This window comes from Pelobates fuscus, chromosome 2 (genome assembly GCF_036172605.1).
Source record: "Pelobates fuscus isolate aPelFus1 chromosome 2, aPelFus1.pri, whole genome shotgun sequence".
Taxonomy (NCBI): domain Eukaryota; kingdom Metazoa; phylum Chordata; class Amphibia; order Anura; family Pelobatidae; genus Pelobates; species Pelobates fuscus.
Window position 1 is genome coordinate 104,970,117 of NC_086318.1, and position 25,103 is coordinate 104,995,219.

The 25,103-nt window shown below is 43.8% G+C and overlaps 1 long non-coding RNA gene across 2 annotated transcripts in view; it reads left to right on the forward strand.

Annotated features, from left to right (window-relative positions):
- The window catches only part of LOC134585573 (uncharacterized), a 29,919-nt gene extending 5,327 nt beyond the window's left edge, over positions 1–24,592 (forward strand). The window contains exons 1-3 of one of the 2 annotated variants that reach the window (XR_010086533.1): positions 15,367–15,486; positions 23,930–24,021; positions 24,300–24,592. This is a non-coding gene — a long non-coding RNA (uncharacterized LOC134585573). Of the gene's footprint in view, positions 1–15,366; positions 15,487–23,929; positions 24,022–24,299 lie in introns of those variants that run through there. The other variant, XR_010086532.1, reaches the window with a different exon arrangement.
- Positions 24,593–25,103: the final 511 nt, after the last annotated feature.

Here is a 25,103-nt window from a genome sequence, read left to right on the forward strand (position 1 = left end):
CGCATGGCCTCAATACTAGCGGACATACACCACCTGGATACACTCAATAAACGTCTACAACTCCCCACGCACCAGGCAACACTGCTTACTTTACGGAGAGAACTGACAACACTCCTACACTCCCAATACCACAGGGATGCATTGCGCAACAGGGCTTTCTTCCACGTAAATGGCAACAAAAGTGGGAAACTGTTAGCACGCATGCTCAATAAAAAGAGACAAGACACTTACATAGACCGCATCCGGGACAAGGGGGGAACCCTACACAGGCACCCCGCTAAGATACAGGAGATCATTAGGGCATACTACCAGGAACTTTACGCGATTCCGCGACCGCACACGGACTCACACTCCCACAGACTCAGGGACTCTATAGACGAATACCTCTCGGCCCATACAATCCCCACCCTACCAACAGACATAACGGATCAGCTGGACGAACCCATTACCCCTGAGGAACTTGCGCTTGCGATCAAGAGCTCTAAGCCCGGGAGGAGCCCAGGCCCCGATGGCTTGCCCCTAAAATACTATAAGAGATTCGCAGACATACTGTACCCCCCGTTAGTGGACATGTTTAATGCAATCAGAGAGGGACACGATCTCCCCGAGCAGGCACTCACCGCACACATCACCATCATCCCTAAGGAGGGAAAGGACCGGGAGCACTGCGGGAGCTACCGGCCTATCTCCCTTATCAACACAGATCTTAAACTTCTCGCAAAGGTCCTGGCGACCAGGCTCCAAACACATGTGCCCAATCTGGTACACGCGGACCAGGTGGGGTTCGTGCTGGGTCGGGAGGCCCGGGATAACACCATTAGGGCCCTCACGCTTATGCACAGGACATCTGGAACGGACTCGGGCCTTCTCCTACTCTCTACAGACGCGGAGAAGGCCTTTGACAGGGTCAACTGGGACTATATGTTCCGGACGCTGACACATATGGGCCTGGGACCGCACCTCCGGGGATGGATTGGAGCCCTTTACTCCAGGCCAACCGCGCACGTGTTGGTCAACGGGGCACTCACAGAGGCCTTTCCGATACACAATGGCACACGCCAGGGCTGCCCCCTCTCCCCGTTACTATTTGTGCTGGCCCTGGAGCCATTCTTAAACACCATCAGATGCCACCCTGACATCACCGGCCTCCATACAGGAGATACACACCACAAAATAGCCGCATATGCGGACGACCTGCTATTCTTTATTACCAACCCTGAGGTCTCCCTACCCAACCTAGTGCAGGCGTTCCGGGCATATGGGTTCCTCTCGGGCTTGAAAATTAACTTTTCCAAATCGTATGTACTAAATATCAATGTACCCGCGCATAGAGCTGACCACCTGCGTAGGAGTCACAACTTCCAATGGGCTTCAGACAGGATACGTTACCTAGGCACCTGGCTGACAGTGCACACGACAAATTTATACGCTGCCAACTTCGCCCCCCTGCTGACCCAGTTTCGGAAGGAGATGAGAGAGTGGGCCTACCCCCATATATCCTGGCTAGGTAGGGTGCAAGTAGTAAAGATGAACTTCTTACCGAGACTGCTTTACCTTATCCAGGCACTACCTATAGTGATCCCCACCTCCTTTTTCACGGCACTCCGAGGGGCACTAGGGACCTACGTTTGGGACGGGAGGAGACCCAGACTTAAATATACCCTACTGACACAACCCAAAGACAAGGGCGGACTTGCTCTACCAGACTTTGCCCTATACTACAGAGCGTGTCACCTACAACGTGTGGTAGAGTGGTCCAAACCGGGGGTTCACAAACTCTGGAAAATAGCAGAGGAATGCGACGCGGGCATACCAGCCGCCCTCCTTCCGTGGCCCCCCGCAAGGGGGTCAGGGAAGGAAACACGATACTCGGTTTACACTAAAGCGACACTGACGGTGTGGCGAGGCAGTGTCGGACGACATGCCCTCTCCACATACCCATCCCCACTACTACCCCTAGTTCATAACCCAGACTTCCAACCGGGCTTAGACCCGAGGGCCTTCAGGGCACTAGTGAACGACCCCATGCCCCGCCTACGACACATTTGCACTAGAAGAGGGATGAAAAGCCTGACAGAAATGTGTGGGGAGACTTCCCAACCCTTCCTAACGCGTTTCAAATATGAACAGTTGCGTAATTTCGTAAAGTTACTCCCACAAGGCCAGGCACTCGGCAGAGATCTCACGGTCTTTGAACGACTATGCTCTGACCCGGACCCCTTACCACACGGGGTATCGCACCTGTACTCCCTTCTCCAGTCGCACACACCAACTACACCTCCGAACTTCATGGGCAAATGGGAGGAATCCCTGGAACGCACCTTTAGCGCCCCGGAATGGGAGAAGATGTGCAATATCATACACCACTGCTCCATATTCAGTAAGAGCCAAGAGACTGCCTATAAACTGCTCACACGCTGGTATCGCACACCGGCCACAGCACACCACATAGACACAAATGCATCTCGCCTCTGCTGGAGGTGCGAAAAGGAAATAGGCACACTTAGACATCTCTGGTGGGACTGCGATCTGATACAACCCTTCTGGCACACAATTCACGCTATCATTGCCCGCTTTTCGGACAATCCCCCACCATATGAACCAGCAGCTATGCTGCTCCACCACACAAATGTCCCCACATCCAAATATAAAAAATCACTTACGATCCGGATCATAAATATGGCTAAGCAGACGATCCCAAGGTACTGGAAGACGAAGGAGACCCCGTCCTTACCCCTCTGGTTTGCTCAAATGGAAGACCTCAGAGCCATAGAGGAACTCACTATGTACGCGGCTGGTCCGCAACAACAAACATACCTAGACATCTGGACGCAGTGGATACTGACGACAGCGAAACCAGAATTCCAGACGATACTGACGACCCTAGCACCTACAGGCCCAAGACCGACAGACACAGAGACGACATACTAACCCTATACCTCCTTCCCTATCCAACCCACTCCCCCCTTCCCCGACTCCCGTCCCAGTTGATACGCACCGACCAGGAAGGTGCGGAACCCTAACCATGTACTGAAGGCCTAAGTAGGCCGGTTACCCGACAGGGACAGGGTGAGGCTACAAAAGAGTGTGACTATTCTCGTGTGACACTCCTGGACCTTTCGGGGTCCATAAGACCCGAAATGTATGTTACAGGTTAGAACCCGTCCTAATTCCTGACACAGTTGTAATTGGAAGTCTTCATCAGAACCCGGTCCCCTAGACAGGACCACTTAATATGGTTAAGGACCTGCGAGTCCGATGCTGTTACGGGCCTGCGCGCCCAACCTCATAAGTTTGATGCAATACCCTATACTTTCTCATGCTCAGACACATGTTGTGTCCTAAACGAATGTTTTATATGCAAATGGAGACCTGCGAGTCTCATTTTGACCCGTTTGACAATAAAAATTATATTTACAAAAAAAATAAATAGATTCTCATTAAATGATACATACATTTTGTCCATTGCTATAATGAAGTAGAATATGTTATTAATACTATACTAGCCAACAACATATTAGAAGAAAGGTAGAGGTCTAGAATTGCTGGGTTTTTCTCTTGAAAAACCCACCAAAGGTGGCCTTTGGAACACAACCCTAGCATGGATACATTAATGGTGGTTGTAACGGATCGACGGGCACCCCGACTGGGTACCTTCGTTGAAGGATGCTCCTAGCGCTTCCTGAGGACTCCAAGCACTGCAGCAGACACCACAACCACTGAACCAGAGACGCATACGAATGCTCTCAAGCATTGAAAGGTGTAAACAGCTGAACAGGAAAAGCATAAAATCAGCATACACTCCTGGCAATCAGCATACAATCCAATTCCCCCAATAACGAGACGACAGTTCATTTTGAGGTCAAGCAGAACTAACTGTACTGGCCCATACAGCCTCTTTTATTCACAATCCACAAACATAGGACTGTCCACAGGGTTTTGAAATACAACCAATCAATCCGTACAATACACACAGACACTCCCACACAAAATCCTCCCCTCTGCCTGTGATATGATTATTGAGCACAACGGGTAATATAATTATCACAGGCAGAGAAATACAGTTTTATAAAACATATCACAGGGACCCCAAAGCATGCAACCCCATAAAAAGTATATCCTCGGAACCGGGGGATCTGGGTGAACCACATATCCAAAATTCACCCAGATCCGTTCAGTAGTTTGGAAGATACAGTTTAATGCAGATTCCGCAGAACATATACAGGCTATATGAACAATAATTACTGTATAATGTGTCCCCTGTTGTATAGTTTAAAACTACTGCACGATGTCTTTGTGCACCAAATACCGGCGAGATGGCACCATGTAGAAAAGTCCAAACAGTGTCTGTGAGTTAAAATGGCCACCATCCATTGTTCTCACCATGTGCTTCATCCATTGTTCTCACCATGTGCCTCTGATACATGAAATGGCGGCCACCCAGTAACTCCACAGTATGTCCTCAGATGGTTCTTAAAGGGCCAGCAGCAGCATAATAAAATACAATATGCCCAAATACTGTATTTAAAGGGCCAAATCTCCCAGGGGCCATAGTCAGCAGGCAGGAGGCGGGCAAACAGGCTTCTCCAATGCCCAGTGGTGAGGTTGGTTTCACCACAGTGGTCATTATAAAGAATGGAAATACTCCAACATTCTGTGCGTATAAAAGCCCTGAGTCCACTACGTTTTTTGCACAGGGTACTTATTGCCCACACCATTGTACAATACATTGTCTCCCCTGTCAGATATTTTGTTTACATCACATTAAGATATATATTATAATTGCAGTAAGGGAATCGGGAGATATCAATGTTTGAATAATGATCAAACAACCCCCAGATTTCATAATATTATGGCTGCTTCTTTACATCTAATTTCCAAAGCATAAATGAAGAGCTATCGGTGTAGTCGGCCATGTTTGTCTATACAGCACCCAGACCACTTCAATTCAATGAAGCCTGGATGCCATGTCCCTGCAGTTTTAATCCTGCAATTGGAAACATTGTCGTTTCAGAGAAACGGCAATATATTAATTTCAGAGTTAACGTATCTTTAGGTGCTCTCAGGATGACTGCTACTAGAAGTGTTTCTTAACTATAACCAAGTTAGACTCTCCTAAAGAGAATTTGCATTGACACACAAAACATACTAGCCTTTCAATGCTTACCTATCAATCTTGATGATCTCAGCCAGTGAGGTGGAGTGGCGGCAAGGAGTCCTGCGGGATGTAATTGGTTTACATTTTACACCCCTGCAAGGGAGGGTGGACACCTACATAAGTAGAACACTGTGACATTAGAATACATGTTTGTACATAGTGTTCCTTTAAAAACAAACAGGTAAAGTCCTTCCATGTAAATTGATACATTTTTATATGGCATATGAATGTGTCTTCTGGGGATAGCTCAAATTCCTTGACAAGCAAGTTCTACATTTTTTTTTTTAATTGCCTACATGCAAAAGTGTTTTTTTCCATAATGACTTTACTAAGCTTAGAAATCTGTTTTGATGTTCTAAAATGCTGAAGGGCTTGCGTTTTTCTTGCCATGTATGTACATGTCTTGGTAACTTATGCACCCAGTATACGTTACATGCAAACACACCACGATAGAAAAGCCGTATGTAGCATTTCCATTTTTCTTTCTAAAATAAAATCTCTATACTCTAGTATTTTATAGTTTTCTGTCCAGTGATGAATGCTCAGGGTTATTTACGAAAGTGAGAATTGCTGGGAATTCAAAGTGAATTTCAAAATTTAGGCCAAATGAGCAGATTTAGGAAATTCCTCAAAGAGTGCTCAGTTTGGCTTTTAAAAATTTAATTTTGAATTCAATTTTAATTCCTGGCAATTCTCACTTAAGTGAATAACCGTGACTGTATTTCTGAGCAATCTTCAACTCTCTGGTGGGTGACTCTCTTCAATTTGCTATTTGAGAGTCTTCTCACATTTAGAAACATACACTTACCATTTGTAGAAAGACTTGTAGATTGTAAATATTATTCTCAAACTCCTTTCTTATTCTTAAACTCTCTGGGGTTTACTCACAAAAACTGTAAATGTGTAGAAGTAACAAAGGAATTAAAATTTTAAGCCAAATAAGCAGAGTTTATTTATTTATTTATTTTAAAAGTTGAATTGGAGACTTTGAAAAAATAAAATAAAATCTGCTATTTTGGCATAACATTTGCTATTCTCTCCAATTGCCGGAGTTAAACCTTAATTTACAACTATTAGACTGTTTGTGGGTAAAAAGAAAAAGAAATTTTTTTTTTGCAAGATATGGACCCCTTCAATAAAGTCACATATGGAGAATGGAGATCACGTTCTCCTCATATTTACTTAATGGGATACTCCATTGCCAAATGGCAAAAAAAACAAGAAAATATATTCTTATTGTTCAATTTTTCATGCATGTATTTATTGGGTGTATATCTTAAAAAAGTTGGCAAAGGCTGCAGATCTCATGCATTGCAGCTTGGCAAACCCTCCTTTTTTCCCAGAAGAGACTTTCAGTCTCCTCATGGGGAAATAACCCAATAGCCTCTCAATTGGTGCCCTCGTGCACATGGACACATTTTTGCATGTGTGCATGCCAGCTCATGGACGAGAACATGTCGGGTCTGAGGTCTGGAGGAGCTGGTCTGAGTTCTGTGTGGGAGGAGGCAGGCACACTTCTGTTAACTGAGGGGAGCTAATGGCAGGAGGATACAAACCTTGATAGCCAGAAATAAGCACTTTTGTAAACTGGGGATAAACTCAGGGCCGGTGCAAGGATTTTTGACTACACAGGCGAAGATGCGTTTTGCCGCCCCTCCTCCCCCCCCAAAAAATACGTCTTCACCTGTGTGTCAAGTAACCCCCCTCCCTTTGAATTTCTTACCCCCTTCAGAGTTTTATATCCTATCATTCGAATATCTTACTCCCTTTTTCTCCTTTATGTGTCTTACACCCGCTTTGCTGTGTTTCATCTCCTCGTGTATCTCTTACAACCCATTTGTGTATTTTTTACTTACTCCAGCCTCTTTGTCTGTCTCTTTCTTCTCCCCAGCTCCTTTGTGTGTCTCTTTCTCCCCCAGAGTCCCTTTGTACGTCTCTTTCTCCCCACAACCCTTCTGTCTGTCTATGTGTCCTCCCTCAGCCCCTCTGTGTGTCTCTTTGCCCCGTGTGCATTCAGCCTCTGTGACTTTCTTTGTGCCCCCCAGCATTCCTGTGTCTTTCAATGTCCCCCTCCCCTATACCTTTGATTGTCCCGCCTCCCCTCCTGTGCCTTTAAATGTCCCCCACCTTTTATTGCCTCCCCTGAACCTTTTATTATCCCCATCCCCTCCTGTACCTTTTATTGCCCCTCCATTTCCTCCTGTAATTCTTATTGCCCACCTCCCCTCCTGTAACTCTTCTTGTCCCCCTCCCCTACTGTAACTCTTCTTGCCCCTCCCCTACTGTAACTCTTCTTGTCCCTCCCCTCCTGTAACTCTTCTTGTCCCCCCCACCTGTAACTCTTTGTCGCCCCCCTGTAACTTTTATTGTCCCCCCTCCTGTAACTCTTCTCTCCCCCCTGTAACTTTTATTGTGTCCCCCTCCTGTAACTCTTCTCTCCCCCCTGTAACTTTTATTGTGTCCCCCCTCCTGTAACTCTTCTCTCCCCCTGTAACTTTTATTGTGTCCCCCCCTCCTGTAACTCTTCTCTCCCCCCTGTAACTTTTATTGTGTCCCCCCTCCTGTAACTCTTCTCTCCCCCTGTAACTTTTATTGTGTCCCCCCCTCCTGTAACTCTTCTCTCCCCCCTGTAACTTTTATTGTGTCCCCCCTCCTGTAACTCTTTTCTCCCCCCCGTAACTTTTATTGTGTACCCCCTCCTGTAACTCTTCTCCCCACCCCTATAACTTTTATTGTGTACCCCCTCCAGTAACTTTTCTCCCCACCCCTGTTACTTTTATTGTGTCCCCCCTTCAACTTTTCTCCCCACCCCTGTAACTTTTCTCCCCACCCCTGTTACTTTTATTGTGCCCCCCCTCCTGTAACTTTTCTCCCCACCCTGTAACTTGTATTGTCCTCCACTCCCCTCCTACCTTTCATTGGGCCCCCTTCTCTCTCCATGTAGCGTGGTTGAGCGGGCGGTATGTGGTAGAAGATCCCATTTCCTGTCCCGGTCTGACAGGAAGCAGTTTGTTGCATCTCCTGTCAGACCGGGTAAACCGCCGCCGGCCCGCCCTCCCGCTCGGCCACTCTACACGCAATGACCGGCAGGAGAGGAGCACTATGCAGGGTGCTCTCCTCCTGCCGGTCACCCCAGGATTGCGCCCCCCGGGCCGGTGCGCCCTAAGGCGCCCGCTTGTGCCGCCTTATGGTAGCGCCGGCCCTGGATAAACTAGGTTCACCTCACCCATAGAGCACTTTAGCAAGCTTAAGTACTTTTGTGGTGTGAAGTGGTCTTTTAACCTGCCTGCCTCTTCCTCCCCTTTTATTGTCTCATCTACCTTCTTTTTCTTCCATTCTTCCTATCTCTTCCATTTCTTGCTCCACCAATTTCCTTTTTCCTCTTTTTTTCTTTTTTCCTTCTCCCTCTTTTTCTCTATAATCTGCTAAAATTGAAAGATTCCTCAGCATTGTAACAATTATTGATGACAACATACCTTTTTACATTTTAAATTCTATACTTTATTGCATTTAGAATTATTCTAGACATGTGCAATTCGTTTTGTTCCGAATGCAAATTCGGACGACTTTCGGAAATTCGGACATTTGGATGCTTCCAAATGTCCGAAGTGCCGAATTTCCAAATTTCGGAATGTTGAACCGAACCGAATTTCCGTAGTGCCGAATTTCCGAAGTGCCGAATTTCTGAAGTTCTCAAGTGCTTTGGATCTCTGAAAAGTGGCAAAACAGGAGAGGGTTGGGGAGGGTTAGTGGTTGGGGTAGGGTTAGGGTTAGGGGATGGGGTTGGGGTAGGGTTAGTGGTTGGAGTAGGGATAGGGGAAGGGTAGGGGTAGGGTAACCCTAACCCTATTCCTAACCCTACCCTACCCCTAGCCCTCTGCTAACCCTAACCTTACCCCTAACCCTACCATAACCCTACTCCTAACCCTGCTCCTACCCCTAACCATACCCCTAACCCTACCTCTAACCCTACCCCTAACCTAACCCTTCCCCTAACTTAAACCTACCCCTAACCCTACCCTAACTCTACACTTTCCCAAAGTGCCGAATTTTTGGAATGACGAACTGAACCAAATATTTTTCCCATGCACATCCCTATATTGTTCTATTGTTTAATAATGGTTCTGTCTTTGATTGTTTTATGTCTGTAGGGGCCATGCTCACTCTTGTTGCTGCTAGTCTTCTGTCCATTTGTCCCTGGTCAGATTGCTCATTATCTGATTGTGATTGTATTTTTTTCAAAGACCATCTCATTAAAAATTACTTAAATTAGATAAAATAAAACAACACACATCTGTTCTATTTTGGTAATCCACTTTTTTCATGCACATGTTTGCATGTCAGATTTGGTTGGCTTCAACCAATGACAACATACATATTAACAAATACAATAAAGAGTGGAATATTTGCTGAATCAAATGCTAGGATTTGAAGAATCTTCCCATAGGAGACAAATGGAAGCTCTTGATACAGAATGTCTTGAGATAGAACCTTCTGCAACTTAGTACTTGGTGTCAGTGAGTTATTGTCTCACTATGTCTTTCATTATACAACTGAGCATATGCAGCAAGTCCCCAATCAGTCATGAGAAATCTGTATAAACCATGTGCAATTAAATAAAACTTTAATAAAATCTATGCTGCGTCACTTAATCTAACGGGATTTTTATGCTATCTATCTGAACCATTACTGCTTTAATTATTCTCCTTTGCATAATATAGCTACTGTAAAAGCCTTTTCGGGACCAGATGCAAATCCTTCTGATATGTAAAACACCCAACAAAAGTTTAACAGACTCTATTTTCTAATTCCTTATTTCTTCTTTAAAAATAAACTTAAAATACAAAAATGCCCATTTTTTTCGTGTACTGGGGTATACAAAGTATGGACCCTGTCGCATTAGTCACTTGCTAGATTGATGGTATCAAATATGTGCTGATAAAGCGCAGAAAATGAGGTGCACATAGCTGTTTTAGGTGGGGCACATTTAATCTTTACTAGTAATTCACAAGTATATCCAGAGGTATTGACGTTATTATTACAAAACTGAATCGATGCCACACAACCATCTGTGTTGGTCTTATGCTGGACAGAATTTAATGTTTGTACATGTCTCCCAGTGGAAATGATGACCCGTGCCCTTGACAATATGTACTGGACAGTAACCTTCTCCTCTGTTTCTGTTTTTAGACAATTCTAAAGCAGTGGTCTAATTATGTTACCAGGTAGCCTTTTAACCCTGGTAGATACATACTACAGTCATGCTCTAATATACAATACGTATGTTTGTCTTTCAGTTTCCCCACATTAGTCTAGTCTTGCTATACCTGTTGGTTCACTACCCATCCCCATATGCGAATGTAACTTTTTTTTTTTAATTCTAAGTTTATTTAAATAACATACCTCATTTTAGTTTTGTCTCAATTCATGGTTCACCTCTTTTTACCTTGATTTCACTCTTCACAATGATGTACTGCATGTTTTTTTTTCTCCTGCTTCCTGTATGCTTCCTCCATACCAGCATATTTGTACAGACTATTTGGACACTTTTTTTCGATAGCACATGTTTTCATTGTTGCATGCCCAAACTTATTCTTCTCTTACCTGAGAAACAAAAAATGCAAAAAATAAATTTTCCGTGTTTTCCACCTCAACACAATACATCATCACAAATCATCAGATGATGATCCATAATTTACTCTGTAGACTTCTTTCTCACATGTTTAACCTTTAGATACCATGCATGGCTCTGATTACTTTACAAAAGCTCTCTCCCTATTTAATTCAACTTTTTAAAATATATTTAGATATTTTTTTTTATATTTTAAATAAAGTTTGAACATGGAATCATCTTAATACAATATTAGGTACTCTGTAGTATCATATCTCAAGACTTTATGGCTACAGTACTGGCTCACTAAGTGTATAATATGCAATGTGTGCTCAATATAGATGTAAACTTTTATCACTTTTTTTCCTGAAAATTCACAATCATGATCATCAACTCTCTCAATATTTGGTGCTTAATAGCTGCCTGACCCTGTGCTTAGCATGGGGGATTGGAACAGTTCTAATTTTTTAAAAAACAGTGCCTCATGTCAGCAATTTTATTTATTGATGAATCCATGATTTTGCCATTTTAAATTACAGACAAATGTATAAGTTGCAACTTAGTAATACTAGATGAGAAAATAAAATGTTAAAATTAGACATGTGCAATTCGATTCAGTCCGAATTAAAATTCGGATGAATTTCGGACATTCGGATTTGGATTTCTGAAAAGTGGCAAAACGAGTAGGGGTAGGATTGGGGTTGGGGTAGAGTTAGGAGTAGTGTTAGGAGTAGTGTAAGGAGTAGTGTTAGGGGTAGTATTAGGGTTAGGGTAGGGTTGGAGTAGAGTTAGGGGTAGGGTAGGGTTAGGAGTAGGATTGGGAGTAGGGTTAGGGTTGGCCTAAGAGTAGGGTTAGAGTTAGGGTTGGGTTAGGGGTAGGGTTTGGGTTAGGGTTGGGTAAGGAGTAGGTTTAGGGATAGGGTAGAGTTAGGGTTAGGGTTAGGGTTGGGATATGAGTAGGGTTAGGGTACCTCTACCCTAACCCTAATCGTAGTCCTAACCCTACTCCTAACCCTACTCCTAAACCTACCCTAGCCCAACCCTAACCCTACCCTAACCTTACTCCTAACCCAACCCTACTCCTAACCCAGCCATAACCCTACCCCTAACCCTACTCCTAATCCAACCCTAACCCTACTCCTAACCCTACTTCTAACCCAACCCTAACCCTGCTCCTAACCCTACCACTAACCCTACACTTATCAGAAGTCCCGAATTACTGAAGTGCCGAATTTCAGAATGCCGAACCGAACCGTATTTTTTGCCCATGCACATCCCCTGTTAAAATGTACATTCTTTCCAAAGATGTCAATGAGTTTGCATACATCAGCTGTATGTATATTTAGAGTTTATTGGAATAATTAAGTGAATCAATAAAAATCTGATATTTAGATTCAATCTAAAGTAGGCATGTGCATGGGGAAAATATTCATTTTGGTTCGGCATTCCGAAATTCGGGACTTCATCAATTCGGGACTTCGGCAATTCGGCACTTCGACACTTCAGAACTTCGGAAACTTCGGCATTTGACCACTTCGGCACTTCGGAACTTCGCCACTTCGGATCTTAGACACTTCGGAACTTTGGCAACTTCGGCACTTCGGTACTTCGGAACTTCGGCAACTTCGGCAACTTCGGAACATCGGCAACTTTGGAACTCCGGCATTTCGGGACTTTTGTTGCAGCCGCTTGGTAGATAACTCCCTAATTCTCATGGTATTAGGAGCTATCTACCAAAAGGCTGAAAGACCTAAATTGGTCTTTCAGCCAAATGTACTAATACTAAGTAAAGATTACTTAGTATTAGTAAATTATGCCCCTACTCGCTATACCGCGAGTAGGGGCATGTCTAGTAAACAGTGAGCAGCCTGTGGCTGCTCACTGTTAAAAAAAATAAAAAAATAAAAAAGGGTCCCCCCTCCCTGAGCGGGTGGGAGCCCTAAAGTAAAAAAAAGGGGGGAGGACCCCACCGGCCCCTACCCCTGAGCGGCAGTGGGTGCCCTAAATAAAAATTGGGGGGACACACACCTAATGTCCTCCCCCCTGGCCCCCACCCCTGAGCGGTGGGTGGGGGCCCTAAATACAAACTGGGGGGGACCTATTGTCCTCCCCCCTGATCCCCACCCCTGAGCGGTGGGTGGGGGCCCTAAACAAGAATAAGGGGGGACCTAATGTCCTCCCCCTGGCCCCCACCCCTGAGCGGCGGGTGGGGGCCCTAAATACAAATGGGGGGACCTAATGTCCTCCCCCTTGCCCCCACCCCTGAGAGGCGGGTGGGGGCCCTAAATACAAATGGGGGGACCTATTGTCCTCCCCCCTGGCCTCCACCCCTGAGCGGTGGGTGGGGGCCCTAAACAAGAATAAGGGGGGACCTAATGTCCTCCCCCCTGGCCCCCACCCCTGAGCGGTGGGTGGGGGCCCTATATGAAAATTAGAAAAAAAAATTTAAACCCCCTCCCCCCACAGCGTGGGAAAGTTCTTATTGGTGGATTAAGTAACCAATCAGAGAGTTATGAGTCAAATTACACATCGTGGGGAAATTCCAAAGAACTTTCCCACGCTGTGTAAAATGACACAGAGCCCTCTGATTGGTGTATTTCAAACCAACCAATCAGAGTGCTGTGACAGGTAAATGTAGAGACTTACCTGTCAGTCTCTTCATTTACCTGTCAGAGCACTCTGATTGGATGGCTTAAAACCACCAGAGTGCTCTAAGCCTAATTGCAGGGCGGGGGAAGGCTTTATAAGCCTTCCCCCGCCCTGCAGAGCTCAGTCTGTGCGGAGCCCTCCATGGGTGAAGATGGATTATTTATTTTTTTTTATTTATTTTTTTTTTATTGCGTTGGTTATAATGGATTTTTATTTGGCCTTTTTCGGGGATGAAAAAAGAAGATTTTAGAAGAAAGAAAACATCGAATGGTAAGTTTATTTTTATTTTTACAGGTATTTAGTTAAAGGTCCCCCCTCATTATTTTTAGGTTGAGGGGGGTAGGTAGGAGTTTATATTTTGGGGGGAGGGGGTGACTAGGGGTTTGGGGACCCCTAGTCACCTGGGGGTTAAATATGTATTTAGGGCCCCCACCCACCGCTCAGGGGTTGGCTGCAAGGAGGAGGACATTAGGTCCCCCCCCAATTTGTATTTAGGGCCCCCACCCACCGCTCAGGGGTGGGGGCCAGGGGGGAGGACATTAGGTCCCCCCCTTATTCTTGTTTAGGGCCCCCACCCACCGCTCAGGGGTGGGGGCCAGGAGGAGGACATTAGGCCCCCCATTTTTTATTTAGGGCCCCCACCCACCGCTCAGGGGTGGGGGCTGGTGGGGAGGACAACAGGTCCTCCCCCCTTTTTTTACTTTAGGGCCCCCACCCGCCGCTCAGGGGTGGGCGTGGGGGGGCAATAGGTCCCCCCTTTAGTTTAAAAGCTCCCACTCGCACTTCGCCACAGGCTGCTCACTGTTTAATATACATGCCCCTACTCGCGGTATAGCGAGTAGGGGCATAATTTACTAATACTAAGTAATCTTTACTTAGTATTAGTAAATTTGTCTGAAAGACCAATTTAGGTCGTTCAGCTTTTTAGTAGATAGCTCCCTAATCCCGTGGGAATTAGGGAGTTATCTACTTATTCATTCCTGTCATTACATTGACAGGCTAAGTAACTTACATTTTATATGAATGTGTGTTACTTGATTGTTGTAAGTGTTGCAAATGCTTACAGCTGAATCCTGGCTATGTTTGTATACTTTTTATTTAAAATTGTTTACAATGTAACATTCTTCTTCTTTCACTGGGTAAGTATATTAGTACTTAGGCAATACTGTGCTTCGGAACTTCGGAACTTCGGCACTTTGACACCTCAGAACTTCGGCACTTCAGCAATTCGGCACTTCGGCACTTCAGCACTACCACACTTCGGAAATTTGGTAATTTCGGCACTTCTGGACTTTGGCAATTCGGCACTTCGGCACTTCGGCATTTAAACTATTCAGACATTCGGAAGCACCCGAATGTCCGAATTACCAGAAATTCGGCAGAATTTTAATTCGGACCAAAACGAATTGCACATGTCTAATCTAAAGCCTCTAAATTATTTGAACATAATGGACTTCAATTATTTTTACAAAACTATTGCATTAGATTATCAGCATTTGCAAAAAAACATGTACCACTTGAAACATTTAAGCTAGTCCTCATAGAGATGCATTGACTTTACCTAGGTGCTGCACACAGTTCAGCACTGAACTAGGAAGCACCTCTGGTGGCCGTCTGAGTGACAGCAACAAGAGGTGTTACTAGGCAGCAATGTACACGTTGCCATTTCTCTGAAAAGGCAATGCTTACATTGAAAAACTTGCAGGGACATGTTATAGACACCTAAACCTTTACATTAAGCTATTGGCCCCCAGTGCTATTCATCAGTTATTTTATTTTAGATTGGACAGCAGTGGGAATTATACCATCGACAGTCTTCTGTGGGTGTATAACTGAGAATTCCTGATGTGCTGTTTCATTAGATTTTAAGGGGCTCATTTAGTGGTTAATGATAGTTTTGATAGGTGACTTACATAGTGAACTTATTCCTTTTATCCCAGTAGGTAGCCCATCCACTGGTGGAAATTATGGAGAAGTCAGTTAAAATCTGTTATCATAGTCGCCAAGTGGGTTCTTTAAAGAATCTACAGACTTGTACCTGAGAATAATAGATCACGCTGAGGAAATAGTAAGTTTCAATAATTTACACTAGTCATGATATGTTTTACTCCAAGAACCTATTTGCAAAGATGGCACTCATTAACTTCTAGTTAAAATTCTTACTTACAAAAATATGTTTGTTGTATGCAGTGGATACTTGTATAACATTAACAACCAGAAAGGGTGTCAGTTAGTGTAGCTTTACATCTTGCATTGCGTAAAGTTCAATGTACTATTCTACCCACACTCAGGAATTCCAAGGTGTGATTCTAGTCTTGCACGTGATCCTATAACGAGGTAGGAGTTTGCAATAAAGTGAGGGTCATATTGCAGGGATTGTCATGTGTAAATGATTTTTTTTTTTTGTCCAATAAACTTAATAGTACATATACTGTTATTACTATTTTCCAACACATGGATCATTATTATTAAAGGAAATAGAATACTCCATCATATACATTTTGACAGATATTTGACAGATTTATGGTTCTATGATATTTTGCAATGCAGATGTTTACTTTATGCTTACACAAAGCTTGGGAAAAAGAAAGAGAGAGTTCAGGAATAATGTCAATGGTCATCACACTTTACTTTATTGATTCAGTTATTAATGGCTCCTCCTGGCACAGTAGTACCCATAGAGAAGGCAAAAGGTCAAAGCATTTAGTAGGAATCTTTTCAATGTCCATTTTAACTTTGTAAATGTAACACATTAAGCAGGCTTCATAAATAACCTTTTTTTATCATCTGTATCTTGTATGTATCTGTTAGGCTGCAATTAATTGGCCCTGTCTGGCAAAGTGTAGAGCCAATGGTGATTACTGGCCTGACCAAAGTATCTAATGATTTAATTGCTGCTAAATCCAGTGGTTGCTACTCACTTCTAATTGTCCTTGAACTTTCTGCTGATGTTGACACTAGTTATCATCAACAACGTCTTGTCGTCCTCTGTATTCTCGGTCTATGAGGCTCTGCCCTTTCCTGGTACTCCTCCTACCTCTCCGAGTGCTCTTTCAGTGCTTCTTATTCTCCGCATCCCCTCCCAGTCAGTTATCCCACAGGTTCTGTCTTTGGTCCTCTACTACTCTCAATCTATACTGACTCCCTTGGTAAATTCATCAGCTCATTTGGCTTTCAATATCACTTCTAAGATGATGACACGCAAATCTATCTGTCTTCTCCCGATCTCTCGCCATCCTCCTTGATTTATGTCTCTGACAGCCTATCTGTTATTTCTACCTGGATGGTTGCTCATTTTGATAAACTTAAAGGGACACTATAGTCACCAAAACAACTTTAGCTTAATGAAACAGTTTTGGTGTATTGAACATGCTCCTGCAGCCTCACTGCTCAATCCTCTGCAAATTAGGAGTTAAATCACTTTGTTTATGAACTCTAGTCACTCCTCCCTGCATGTGACATGCACAGCCTTCCATAAACACTTCCTGTAAAGAGTCATCTAAAGTTTATCCTTTCTTCTCATCTTTCCATCTTCAAGTGCTGATGGCCTGCTGCTTCCATGTCTGTCTCTCTCCAAAGCACTACCATAAGCTCTACTTTGCAGACTCACTGCCTTGGTATGTTCTTTGGCGCCAACCTTTCCTTCAGCCCTCAAGTCCTAAATCCTGCCATTTCCATCTCAAAAGCATAGCTCTGATCCGCTCGTATTTAATGCTGGATGTGACTAAGGTGGTGGTCCATCATCTTTTGTCTGAACTACTGCAATCCACTTCTCAGTAGTCTTAAGCATTCCTAGCTTGCCCCATTACAGTCTATAATAAATGCAATGGCAAGGCTCATCTTCCTGTCTGCCCGCACGTCCTATGCCTCCATCCTCTGTACATCCTTACACTGACTTCCCATAAGATTTAGGGTTATATTTAAAATTCTAGTGCTTGCTATTCTCACAAATACACAAGTGTGTCCCATTCAGACCCCTACACTCGGCCGACCATGTGTGTCTATCCTCTGTTCGTACTCACAACTCTGATGCCCACCTTCAAGACTTCTCTAGTAGAGATGTCGCGCACATAAAATTTTCCGTTCGCAAACGGCGAACGCGAACTTCCGCAAACGTTCGCAAACCTGCGAACCGGGCGAACCGCCATAGACTTCAATAGGCAGGCGAATTTTAAAACCCACAGGGACTCTTTCTGGCCACAATAGTGATGGAAAAGTTGTTTCAAGGGGACTAACACCTGGACTGTGGCATGCCGGGGGGGGGGGGATCCATGGCAAAACTCCCATGGAAAATTACAAAGTTGATGCAGAGTCTGGTTTTAATCCATGAAGGGCATAAATCACCTAACATTCCTAAATTGTTTGGAATAACGTGCTTTAAAACATCAGGTATGATGTTGTATCGATCAGGTAGTGTAAGGGTTACGCCCGCTTCACAGTGACAGACCAAACTCCCCGTTTAACGCACCGCAAACAACCGCAAACAGTCCATTTGCACAACCGCAAACTCCCTATTTGCACAAGGTTGGATACCAAGCTAGCCATGTCCCGTTCCTTGTCCTCACTGATGTCATTGAAGGTCTCTTCCTCCACCCAGCCACGTACAACACCTAGGGTCCCCTGGCAGGCCCTGAAACGCACACGTGTGAAGGAAACTGACTGCTATTATTTCACAGTCAAATTTCTAGTTGTTGTTTTTTTTAATGTACACTACTGTTACACCCGATATGAGTTGCACTGGTGTGACACTGTGCCCTGGCAGGCCCTAAAACGCACACGTGTGAAGGAAACTGACTGCTATTATATTACAGTCAAAAAATTATTATTTTTTTAAATGCAAGCTATTGTGACACCAGATATGAGTGGTGGCACTGGGCAAGTGGGCACAGTATATGCTGTGAGCCTGACACACACGCTGGCAGGCAGGCAACTGCAATTAGATTACAAAAATACAATGTGTGTGTACTCAAACCACAGTGCAATAAGTGCTCAATAGGATATAAGCAGAAAAGAACCTCCCTGGACAGGGTAGAACTTCCCAGAAGACTTCCTCTTGTCTTCAATTGTTTTTGTATATATGCAATTAGATTACACCGGAAAAAAAAAAAAGCACACTGATGTTCTAGCCCTAAAAAGGCTTTTTTGGGGTGCTGTCCTTACAGCAGAGATCAGATGAGTCCTTCAGTACTGTAGAGGACACTGAATACACTCGCCTAGCTATTGATTTCCCTATTAAATCAGCAGCAGCTACACTGTCCCTCCTCTCACTAAGAATGCAGCTTCCGGGGGGCGGGGCCTAGCTGTCATGGAAGAAAGACGCACTTCATGTGAGCTCCCTCAATATCTCACTTTAAGCAGCTATCAACAAGCGAATTTCACCCCAGAAGGGGATGACCCAGCAATGTTGCTCCTACCTGACCGACCCGACATGCTTAATAGCGGTCAGCAACTCGACAGAGTCTTACTTACCTCCGCGTGGCAAGTGTGCCACCGGGCGGGTGAGGCGGCCGATCTCCCAATCCTGGGATGCCCAGGAGCAGCTACTTCCCAGCAGGAGCTCCGTTACCCCCCCCCCCTCGGACCGGTGGGGGTTATCCCGGTCCACCCCTGAGAGGCAGTCTGGAGCTAATGGACGCACAGAGCACAGCTGCCCAGGCTGACATACTCATCTGCGACTCTCCCAATATGGCGGCAGGTGCGTGTCCTCCTGGTACCAGCAAAGCATGGCAGGATATTGAGTCTAAGCTGGACAGACTCTTTAATCAATTGTGGAAGCAAATAACAAGCAGGAAGCCCCAACAAGCTCCACCACAGCCCTAACAAGCTCCACCACAGCTGAGCGAAGCAGTCCCCATGAAAATCCACCAACGCAAAAGGCGTCGAAGACGGGACCGGAGGCACAAACAGAAATGCAGAGTCTGTCCCACGTCAAGCACTCGCCTCCACCTTAAGCCACCACAATCCCGCACCGGACGTGAAGCACCACCGGGACAGATCCGACCACCCGACAAAACAAGCTTCCACCACCTCAAGCCGCGAACCCGGCACTCAGCCAGAGACTTGCCTTTGTTGTTCCAGGTATCAGGGACTCCCAGGGTCTGCACCTGGTGCCCAGAAGGTATCGGATGAGCACAAGCAGTAAACAGCAGCCTGCCAAGCATGTCCCACTATAGCCAATCCTCCACACCATGCCTTTGATCACATGAACTGCTCTCTGCACATTAACTAATCGTAAAGTAGCAAGCGTTTAAACATGTCATTATTTCACCTCCTAAAGAGTTTATTGTCGTAGTTCCTTACATGCCTTTACCTTAACCGTTCATGCATTATGTTATTCACTAGTCTCATCTCATGGGGCAACTCACACTTGATTTATAACTAGTGGTGGAGCTGCTGATATAATTACACAGTTGATAACGTGCAAGCTACACCCTAAACATGACAGCCATCTTTCACAACAATGTACTGCTATATACTCATACCCTCAGTGCAACTAGCCATGATATACGCACATTCAGCCTAGCATGCTCAACTATAACACACTTCTGTCTAAAAAATAAATAAAAAAATAATACAAAAAAAAAAAGAATGCAGCTTCAGAATTAATCTAAATTGTATGCTGTCTAGGAGGTGGGAGGGTCTGGGAGGGAGGGTCTGCTGCTGATTGGCTGGAATGTGTCTGCTGACTGTGAGGTACAGGGTCAAAGTTTACTCAATGATGACGAATAGGGGGCGGAGCGAACATCGCATATGTTAGCCATCCGTGGCGAACGCGAACAAGCTATGTTCGCCAGGAACTATTCGCCAATGAACTATTCGGGACATCTCTATTCTCTAGGGCTGCACCATTCCTATGAAATTCCCTTCCCTGCTCCGTTAGACTCTCAGTTCCTTTAAAAGATCATTAGAAACTCACTTCTTTAAGGAAGCTTATTAATTAAACTGTTAATACATTTATCTCCCCCAAAAAACTTACTCTTCATTGTAAACTATTCTAGTAATCTACTTTTCCCGTACATGAAAAGTACTAGAGAAGAATACCAGAGACCGTATCTCCAGAAGGATCTTGATACTTTGGAAATAGTTCAGAAAAAGGCTTCTAAACTGGTTCATGGATTGAAGGGTAAAACTTACCAGGAAAGATTAAAGGATCTTAACATGTATAGCTTGGAGAAAAGAGGAGACAGGAGTTTAATAGTTTAATAAAAAATTAAACTTCAAAACTATTTCTTAAAAAACAAATCATTAAAATCTGCCATTTGTTGCCCGATTGGTGTGGACTCTCAACTGGACATTCACCTACACCTCTCTTACATCATCCTCTGAGTATTTCTCCGTCTACTCCCTAATTCCTTTTCCTATTAGGTGTTATCTGTTCTACCTCTTACATGGTTGTTCTGAATTTTCTCTTATTATCTTTTGTGTATTGACATAAAATCTCAATAAAAAAATGTTAATTACAAAATGCTCCTAATTGCAGCTCCATTAAACCTCAAGCCTACTCTCATGTGACAAATAATAAAGTGAAGTGTAATGCAATGATGTTCAGGCACACAACAGCTTATTCATGGAAGCTTTTACTAGATCAAAGCATACATGAACAATGTTATGGTCTCATGATGAGGCCTTTGACAAGCTAACCCTAGTAGGCAAACAAAACACTTTGGCTGTACCTTCTCTAGTTTGTGTAAGCATTAATTAAAGGACCACTATAGTGCCAGGAAAACATACTCGTTTTTCTGGCACTATAGTGCCCTGAGGGTGCCCCCACCCTCAGGTACCCCCTCCAGCCAGGCTGGATGGAGAGGAAGGGGTTAAAATTACCTCTTTCTCCAGCGCCGGGCGGGGAGCTCTCCTCGTCCTCTCCGCCTCCTCTCCTCCTCTTTGGCTACAATGCTTTCTTATGGACGCTGGCGTCTTCTCACTGTGACTCCCTTGGTGCTGGGGATCCCTACGCCCCGATCCGCCTCTCAGCTCTGAATGCGCATGCGCAGCAATAGCCGCGCGACCATTCAAACCACCCATAGGAAAGCATTACTCAATGCTTTCCTATGGACGTCCAGCGTCTTCTCACTGTGATTTTCACAGTGAGAATCGCGGAAGCGCCTCTAGCAGCTGTCAATGAGACAGTCACTAGAGGCTGGATTAACCCAAATATAAACATAGCAGTTTCTCTGAAACTGTTATGTTTATAGAAAAAAGGGTTAACCCTAGCTGGACCAGGCACCCAGACCACTTCATTAAGCTGAAGTGGCTTGGGTGCCTATAGTGGTCCTTTAACCCCTTAAGGACACATGACACGTGTGACATGTCATGATTCCCTTTTATTCCAGAAGTTTGGTCCTTAAGGGGTTAAGGCTTGGATGGTGATGTGCAGTCTCTTTCTTTAAATGCGTAAATAATAAACTGAAATCCGGAACCATGGTAGTGTGGTTGTGGTTGTCAACGACCACCTACCACTTTTTGGTGGGTTGGAACTCAGCCCAATACATTTTGCCACACCCAGTGGCTACTTGGGGAACTAAAAGCTGAACTTGCCATTTTATTCTGGTGACAAATACGCAGCATAAACTATTTACGCATGTATTGGCACTCTCCCATCTCTAATGGTACCGGTATCAAGGTAGCCCACAAACACACCTTAGATAGATATAATAATAATATGTAATACCACACTCAAAGTTTGATGCAAAAGACTTAATATTTATTTAACAAATTTCACATCTAATATAGGTACTGCAATAGCAAGTGTTTTCACAATCCTATGCTTAGTAGTAGAGCTATTGCATACTCATATTGTTCTCTTTCAAAGTAGTAAACAAAGGCACAATTACATATCAAAAACTAAAATAAATCGCACTAGAGTATGTAGATGTATGTATACACTTATCTATGTCACATAGAACAGTGATTTAAAAAATCCCTTGTTAGTATGTGTGACGGACCACCTGCCACCCCGACTGGGTGCCTCCGTCGAACGATGCTCCTAGTGCTCACCAAGGACCATCAGCACTGCACTCGAGACCATAACCACCGCAAACCCCACGAACCGCCGCAGCTTGGTTGGGGTTTTGCCGTCCTCCACCCACACTGGACCCAAGACCGGGCTCCAGCTTCCAGTGGGTGAACCTCTCCTTAGTCCAGAGAGCGAAACAGGAACAGGAACAGCTCTTAGAAGAGCTAGTGATTATACTCTGGGGAGTATAGTGATTATAGCAATCCCCAGAGCCAAGACTTCATGAAGGGTAGAACAGGTCTGTTTAATGCAAGCCAGCACTCACAATGTATACAATTCCTCAGGCCAGAGGCACACTCCCTGGGCCTGATGGAACACAGGCACACAAACCGATCAGGTCAATACAACAATGTCCAACACTCCCACCTACAGTACACAAGCCCTCCCCTCTGCCTGTGATACAATTAACTAAGGCAATGGACTAACTCAATTAAACAGAAAAAACATACATTTTTACAAACCCCAAAAAGTACCCCAAAATACAACATATCCCCCAAAAATACAGTCACATCCCCTGACAACCCCAATCTGGGTGAACAACATATCCAAAAATTACCCAGATCGGTTCAGGGGTTCAGGAATTTCCTGGAAGTCTTATTTTTTTGCCCCACCGTGCACATGGTACCATGCCCAAAACAGTTCCATACATTTGATGGCAAAACACTGCTGGACAATTTTAGATGGCCGCCGCCACATGTTTGAATCTGTTCCAGTTAAAAGTCCAAGGGGCAGAAACAGTGCCTTTAAAATCCAATATGCCCAAATAGTGTTTTCAAAGGGCAGCATATCCCAGGGGCCATAGTCACAAGGCAAGAGGCTGGCAAGCAGGCCTCTCCAAATCCCAGTGACGAAAGTGCTTTCGTCACAGTATGCTTCCTGCACTACTGAGTCACACAATGTATAATATTGAATTTTAGTACACCCATATGAGTTAACAGTATCTTATTGCACAGATACCAAAATACATATTGAAAAATTAAAAATTAAAAAAGAAAAAGAAGGAACAAAAAGGAAAAATGTAAGAAAATGTAAAAATATTATTTTCAAAGTCCCAGTGTGTACACACTACAAAAAGCAAAAATCATAATCCAGATGCTGTGGTTCAAATAAGGTCCTCTATTGGACAGCTCTCACCCCTTTAGGTTGAAATGTCTTCTTTATGTACAGTCCGATACGCCTGAAATTTCCAGGGAATGCCTGAGCCCTGTCTGCCTGGAAACTGCTGTGAGGGATGTCTGGGCTGCGCGCTTGGCACCTCAACCGTGCCTTCGAAGGCCCTGGCAGCATAGTTCTTATTTCAAAATTGCATTCACTTAACCATGATTCATAAAGAGGTTTCAATTGTCCCTATATTTTCAGATGACCTCTCATTCCTCTTGTGCAAATTACATATGTATCTGTAGCACTGTGTCCAACTGTGATACTACTGTTTCACATAGACTGTAGGAGGTATTTTCTAGGTTCCACTAGTAACTGATAACATTTAATGGTTTAGGGTGGAAGTTATCTTTGTGGCGTCAAAGGAACAACTCTCTTCCTAGGGCAATCAGCACACTAGCAATTAAGGGTATTGCTGCTTAAGCTCAGGTAGGTTTGGTACGATAAAACAAATAAACTACTGCTTAAAATGCAATTGTCTGTAGATAATATTAGATTTATTCTTCTAATACATAATATATAACAAAGTAAAATTAATTGAGTTATTGGAACAAGTAAAATGACTAGTGGAAGATCCCTAGACCTGAGCTATGTCCCACCAGAAATTCTATGCAGCATGTGTGAGCTTAATTTATGTGACTTATAATAAATTATTATTATTTTTGTGTGATTTCTTTACTTTTTCTTTTTTGCATGTTTGGACAAAGTGGAAAGCTATGCAGAGGATAATGATGACCGTGCACCACCCATTTCACTGAAGATCAGGGCGTCATACATCATTTGACATACAGCATGTTTCAGCAGATAGATGCTTTAAAACATGTGAGTCAATACATGCATATATTATTTATTCAGATTCATTGAATAATCAGGTGGATATCAGGAGGATCATAACACTCTAAATTGTTTAAATATTGTTATGCATTTTGATGGATTTTATTTAACACTTTTGGGGGATTCACTGTAGCTTAGTAATGCTTCTTTTAATTAAAACTATACAATAAAACTTCAATAAAACATATTATTTATATCTATACTATTCCCGTTGCTTTCCTGTGATTATTTGTGAATTGACCGATTGCTTGAATTGTTGGACTTTCTGTTTACAAGCAAGCACCTCACTTTGGGTCATTCTGATCATCTGTAGCTCCATTTATGTAGATACCTACCAAGCAGCTTCATTACCTATGGTCATTTTGTTTTTACATTCCATAGCTTCTTGTTTCACCAAGAAAAACATTTCAGAATGGTTCGACTTGAATTAAGAAATGACGAAGTGTCACAAAAAAATAAACATAATAGAATGACTGACACACTCCAACTTTTGTTGTCATGATCCTTTCCAACATTTCAGCTAACTGAAAAGCTTTCATCACAGGCTACAAAACATGTAGAAACAATACAGGCAACACAGATCAAACACTGTGCAATATAAAAACAGGGAACATAGAGCAAACACAGTCAAGGCTATTCACAAAAGAGAGAATAGTCAAAAATTTAAAATTAATTCA